General features: G+C 38.1%; 1 long non-coding RNA gene across 1 annotated transcript; it reads right to left on the minus strand.

Annotated features, from left to right (window-relative positions):
* Positions 1 to 396: 396 nt before the first annotated feature.
* Positions 397 to 5,681, minus strand: LOC140713530 (uncharacterized). The gene is made up of 3 exons (XR_012095646.1): positions 5,569 to 5,681; positions 4,708 to 4,887; positions 397 to 2,725 (listed from the first exon to the last, which is right to left on the minus strand). It is a non-coding gene; the product is annotated as an uncharacterized lncRNA (long non-coding RNA).
* Between the last annotated feature and the right edge of the window lie 244 nt (positions 5,682 to 5,925).

The raw sequence follows: 5,925 nt of genomic DNA on the forward strand, positions 1-5,925 counted from the left end.
TCTCTTGAATTTACTTTGACCCTTGAAGGGCCTCTGCCACAACCCTGAGATAACAGAGCTTTTGGAAAAAGCCAACCAGAGATTTGGTCCCAGACTGTTTCCTTCAAGATCTGGTAGGAGTTTGGAGAGAAGGAGGGGGAACTGACATGTTTTGTGTCTACAAAGTTAGCACATTTGAGGACAGGGCTGTGTCTTATTCACTACTGCATTCTTAATATCATGCGCTCAATAAATCTGCATGGTGGAAATGCATTGAAATTCATTTTAATTTCCAGCTTGCTCTTGTTTCCAGTAAAAGAGAGATGGTTAAAACCCGTCTTCATTCTTTATATCCACAAAATTCGACCTTATGCTAGCTTGGCAAATAAGGCAGCTTTGTGAAAAATTTTCAAAAGCTATCCAATATTACAGGAACTAGAGTGTCTTAGTCCAACCCGCTTAGGTGCAAATGAGACAACAGAGGTCTACAGAGTTCAAGTGACTTATTGTAGGCTACACAATCAGTTGGAGACAAAAACAAGACTAGAACTTAGGACTTCAGGTAAATCCAAAGTCTTTCTTCAATGCTTCTGTGATTTAGAGGGCAGGCACATGTACCTCTAAAATAATGCTTTTCCCTTATGTTAGGTACTGACAGCCTCCCATATGTCAAGATCTTACACCATACCTGTGGCCCCTTTGCAACTACCATTCCCATTTTCCTAGTGCTACCTCTGCCACCACCCAAACAGCTGTACATGCTTGTACTCTACACCACACTTCATTTCCACAGCATCCATATATATGGGCCCACCCAAAAAATACCTATTATAAGCCCATGAGTTTCAAATTTGGGGGGGTATGAGCCATAAAAAGCACAATAAATGATCATTGCAAGACCGCAGAGCAGGTAGATGTGTCATATACCATACCTGAACATCGGAAGGGCTAGGCCAGAGAAGCAATAAACCAGGAAGCCCCTTGAAGTCATAAGGGAGTGGTCTGGCTCTGCAAATATCGTGGATCAGAAATACCAAGGAGATCCACCTCCAGATAGCCAGAATGAAACCGAAGAGTTATCTTCAAGAAGTGCTTATCATTGCCTAATTCTATGCTTGTAGAAAGCATTCCAGGGGCTGCTACTAAAGAAAACGGAAATCACCCCCAAAGAGTAGTAGACTCAAGTCAACCAGTGGAACAGCATTTAAAAAGATATTTGTCTAGGGAGTGATTATAGATTTTCTAAACTCCATTTCTAATAATTGGAGCTGCACATGTGGCTGGTAACTTGATAGAAACGAATACACGAAGGCCATTATAAAAGATGGAGCATTGTAGTCAAAAAATAACAAGCCATTTCTTCCTCAGGCAAAAGGAGTCAACTAATTGAATGTGGTGGGAACGTAAAAATTCAGAGCCTCAAGTACATGAAGTCACTTAGACATTTATGGTTTGGGATGAACTTGAAAAATATAATAAAGAAAAATCTACAATGAGCAACAGATTTACGGGCTTAAAATGTACTTCCGTTTGCCCTTAAAAAGCCTTCTGGGAAGAAATTTTCATTATATTTTGGACAACATGATGCTCCATCTTCTGTATCTAGAAAGTGCAAACTGGACTAACCGGTGATGACAGAAAAGAAAATTGTATTATACCTTGATGTTTTTGTGTTTCTGTTTAGTATTTTCTCAACTGAGACCACTTAGTGCCTTGTATTGATCATCATTTCATATTTATTGAGTGCCAGTGCTCAAAGCAACACAAAGAAGATGTGATGAAAACTACATCAGCAAAGCGGAGTAGAAGGTAGGGTAATGTTCCAGTAAGTTTGAGTAGTTACCTAAAACCAGAAGCATTTCTATCAGCAGGGTTCTAAGCACAGGTTATTTTTTTTAATGTCTTGGGATTATGAAGGAGGATAGAAAGGGAGGATCTGGAAGAAGCCTTTGAAAACAGCTGTCTAGAATTGTATTCAAATGGTTTAAACTCTCTAAACCATACTATTCAGCTTATAATAATCAAGACAATTAAGGAATGGGATGTGGGAAGTGACAAGTGACTCCTTGAAAATAAAGGTGGTCTCCAATTTAACTTTAAAAATAATGTGGTATTTGATTATATATAATCCAAAGCATAACACACATACTGATTTTTAAGAAGGAAGGAAGGAAGGAAGAGAGGGAAGGAAGGAAACAGAGAAAGAGAGAAAGCAAAGAATGAAAGAAAGAGAAAGGAAAGGAAAGGAAAGGAAAAGAAAAGAAAAGAAAAGAAGAGAAAAGAACCCCCAGTGCAGAAGAATTTCAAATAATTTATATACAGTGGACATTTTACCCTCCAGGAGGTGAGGCATAATTCCCCACTCTTTAAGTATAGCATGTGTATAGAAACTCATTCTCAAAGAGTACAGTGTGAAAGGGAGGGAAAAAGTAACTTCACAGTGGAGAAATCTGGCAAACACTACCTCAGTCGGGTTACCAACAGGTTACCTCCATCAAACATCAACAGTGAGAAATCACGTTGGTAGCATGTACCCTTGATATGATGTGGTGGTCTTCCTCTCCAAATCCATAACCCCAGTCTACTCATGAGAAAAACATCAGATACATTCCACTTGAGGAATATTCTACAAAATACCTTACCAAAACTCAGTATGTTCAAAAGCAAGGAAATTCTGAGATACTGTCACAGCCCAGAGGATTCTAAGAAGACATACCGAATGTAATGTGTCATCTTGAATGGAATTCTGGAAGAGAAAAAGAATATTAAGTAAAAACTAAGGGAATCTGAGTAAAGTATGAACTATAGTTAAAATTGTTTCATTTATTGTGACAAATACACCATACTAATTTAAGATGCTAAAAATAGGAAAAACTGGGTGATGAATTTATGGGAACTCCTTGCTATCTTTTCATGTTTTCTGCATTTTTCTAAAACTATTAAAAGAAAATTTTATTTTAAAAAATAAAAGGGAAGGTGGTTGCGGCAAAGAAACAAACAATAGAAGAGGTGGGCACTAAAAAGAAATAGAAGTTAACGTCAAAAGTAGGAGCTCTCATGAATATGGCTGCAATGAACATTCACATGCATGTGTCTTTATGGTAGAATGCTTCATACTCCTTTGGGTGTATACCTAATAATGAGATTGCTGGGTCCAATGGTAGTTCTGTTTTCAGCTCTTGGAGGAATCACAGCACTGCTTTTCACAATGGTTGAACTAATTTACACTCCTACCGACAGTGTACAAGCATTCCCCTTTCTCTGCAACCTCACCAGTATCTATTATTTTTTGACTTTTTAATAATTGCCATTTCTGATTGCTGTGAGATGGTATTTTATTGTGGTTTAGATTTGCATTTCCCTAATGATCAGCAATATTGAGCTTTTTTTCACATGCTTCTGGGCCACATGTTTGTCTTCCTTTGAAAAGTGTCTGTTCATGTTCTTTGCCCACTTTTTAATGGGGTTGTTTGGGGGTTTCTGGGAAAATTAAAAGAAATGAAATCAACCTAAATGCCCACCAATGATAGACTGGATAAATAAAATGTGGTACATATACAACATGGAATACTACCCAGCCTTAAGAAAGCATGAGATCATGTCCTTTGCAGGAACATGGATGGAGCTGGAGGCCATTATCCTTAGCAAACTAACACAGGAACAGAAAACCAAATACTGCATGTTCTCATTTATAAGTAGAAGCTAAATGATGAGAACACACACACACAAAGAAGGGAAGAACAGACACTGGGGCCTGTTTGAGGGAGGAGGATGGGAGAAGGGACAGAAGCAGAAAAAATAACTATTAAGTACTAGGCTTACTACCTTAGCATCAGGACCATACAACAAACCCCTGTGACAGCAGTTTACCTACATAACAAACCTGCATATGTATCCCTTAACCTAAAATATAAGTTAAGGGAAAAAAAAAAAAAAAGTAGGAGCTCTCAACCCAGTGGAGTCTTGAATGTTAGCGCTGGGGGGAAAAAAAGTCAAAACTTATCGTTAAATGCCAAAGAGAACTGTTTGGAACAATGTGTTAAGAACAGCTGTGAGGTATTCATAGGCACAATTAGCACCTTGACTGACTGGCAGACAAAAATAAGCCAGCTGTGGGGGAGTGAGCAGGCCAGGGTCATAAACAGTTCCTGCAATGCCTTCGAAATGAGACAAGGCAACCCACAAGAGGAAAGTGTTAGGTAAACAGAGGCGGGATTTGTAACAAGAACTCCTGTGTTATGTGTTCTCTCTGGTGTTTCTAATTAAGAGTAAGAGTTGAACCTCATTTTTTCAAAATTATCATTTTGACATTTTTGTCACTTTTACAAAGGCTTTTATGTCTAGATATCACAGCCCATGCTGCTCACTACCTTGAATTTTGCCTAGTAGAAGAGAACTTAAAACCAACTCTGCAACACTACATCCGACCAGCCTTTAGTTTCAGCTGCAGGTTCTTTATTTGGAGGGGCTGAATCATCCATTTCTCACCTTTCTCACCAGCCAAGTATTTTTAACTTACTGTCAGCTATGCAGTGAACATAGGTCTATAAGGAAAATGTGCATTTTTCACTTTTCTGCTTTCGATTGCTGAATTCAGGAATGTATTACAGAAAAAAGAAAGTTCCATATTTTATGTAAAAATAATATTGTTTTGTTTAACATTCTTCTCCATGTTTTTTTAGTGCTCAAAGTGAGTCTTTGCCAATCTAAACAGAGACCACTTCTTACCTGTTGACAGTTTATTTGCACTACCCAAAGTAAAGAAAAACAGTGTGCAGTGGCCTTGACATCTCCAATGCGCTCCAGGGATAGATGAGTTGTAGAGACGGTTGTATCCAACTCCTTATACCAGGAGGATCTGATCCAGAAGCTGAACCTCTGTGTACCTGTCCTGCTAGACCTCAAAATCTGGAACAGGTAAGGGACAAAGCTTAAACTTATGTTTTAGAGCCATTTACACACTGATAAGAAACTCAAAATCACGAAAACAGTTTGTTCCAACATCTAAAAGAAACTGTCAGGTTTACATTGGGCTTTTAGGAGTAAACTAAGAAAACGGAAGTAGGGAGGCCAAGCAATTGGTAGAAGAGAGAGGTGCGTTTCTCATCATGAGCATATGTGGACAGCATAGCAATTAAAAGCATTTAAGCAAGACTTTTGCTTCTCTCTCTGTGGTGGTGGTGGTGGTGGTGGTGGTTGTTAGCATGATAAGTAAAGAATAGATTTACTGGTCAGGGTTAGAAAAGAATATGGCAATGACTGGATTTACAGGATGGTGAAATTCAGGTAATACAATTCTATGTGCTTCATTCAAAAATAGAAAGAATAAATTATGCCTTGGAAAAAGGAACACTGGGAAATACCAAGCCAATTAAGATAATGATTAACAGATTTGCTGGGTGAGCACATACTCCATACCCAGAATCAGTGCGCCACAAAACACAGAATAGGGAAATTAAGATGGAGAAAGGTCACCTATAAAAGGTGACCAGAGCAAGATGTTTTGAAGGTATGAAGGCTTGAAGGCAAGCACAGGGGCAGGGTCTGACGGAAGGGAGGGTGACAGTCCATGCAGAAGGAAATAGTTACCCTTTGAGCTATGCACGTTTGAAGAAAACTACGAAGTATTCTGTTCCATCCTCAGAGTCTTTACAGATATTTTATATCTTTACAGATATTTCAGATGGGCAAAACCAAACTCAATTCTGTAACAGAAAAGCAAATAATTATAGTAAACACTTATCTAGCAATTGTTCTATGTCAGATACATGTAAATATGTTAACTTATTTAATGTTTATAATAATCCTATGCAGAAGGTACTTTGTTCTCCCTATTTTACAGAAGAAAACAGAGTTTGGTTGCAAAACCAAACTTAATCCTATAACACAAAAGCAAATAATTATAGTAAACACTTATGTACCAATTGTTCTATGTCAGATACATGT

This window comes from Chlorocebus sabaeus, chromosome 15, assembly GCF_047675955.1.
Source record: "Chlorocebus sabaeus isolate Y175 chromosome 15, mChlSab1.0.hap1, whole genome shotgun sequence".
Classification (NCBI taxonomy): domain Eukaryota; kingdom Metazoa; phylum Chordata; class Mammalia; order Primates; family Cercopithecidae; genus Chlorocebus; species Chlorocebus sabaeus.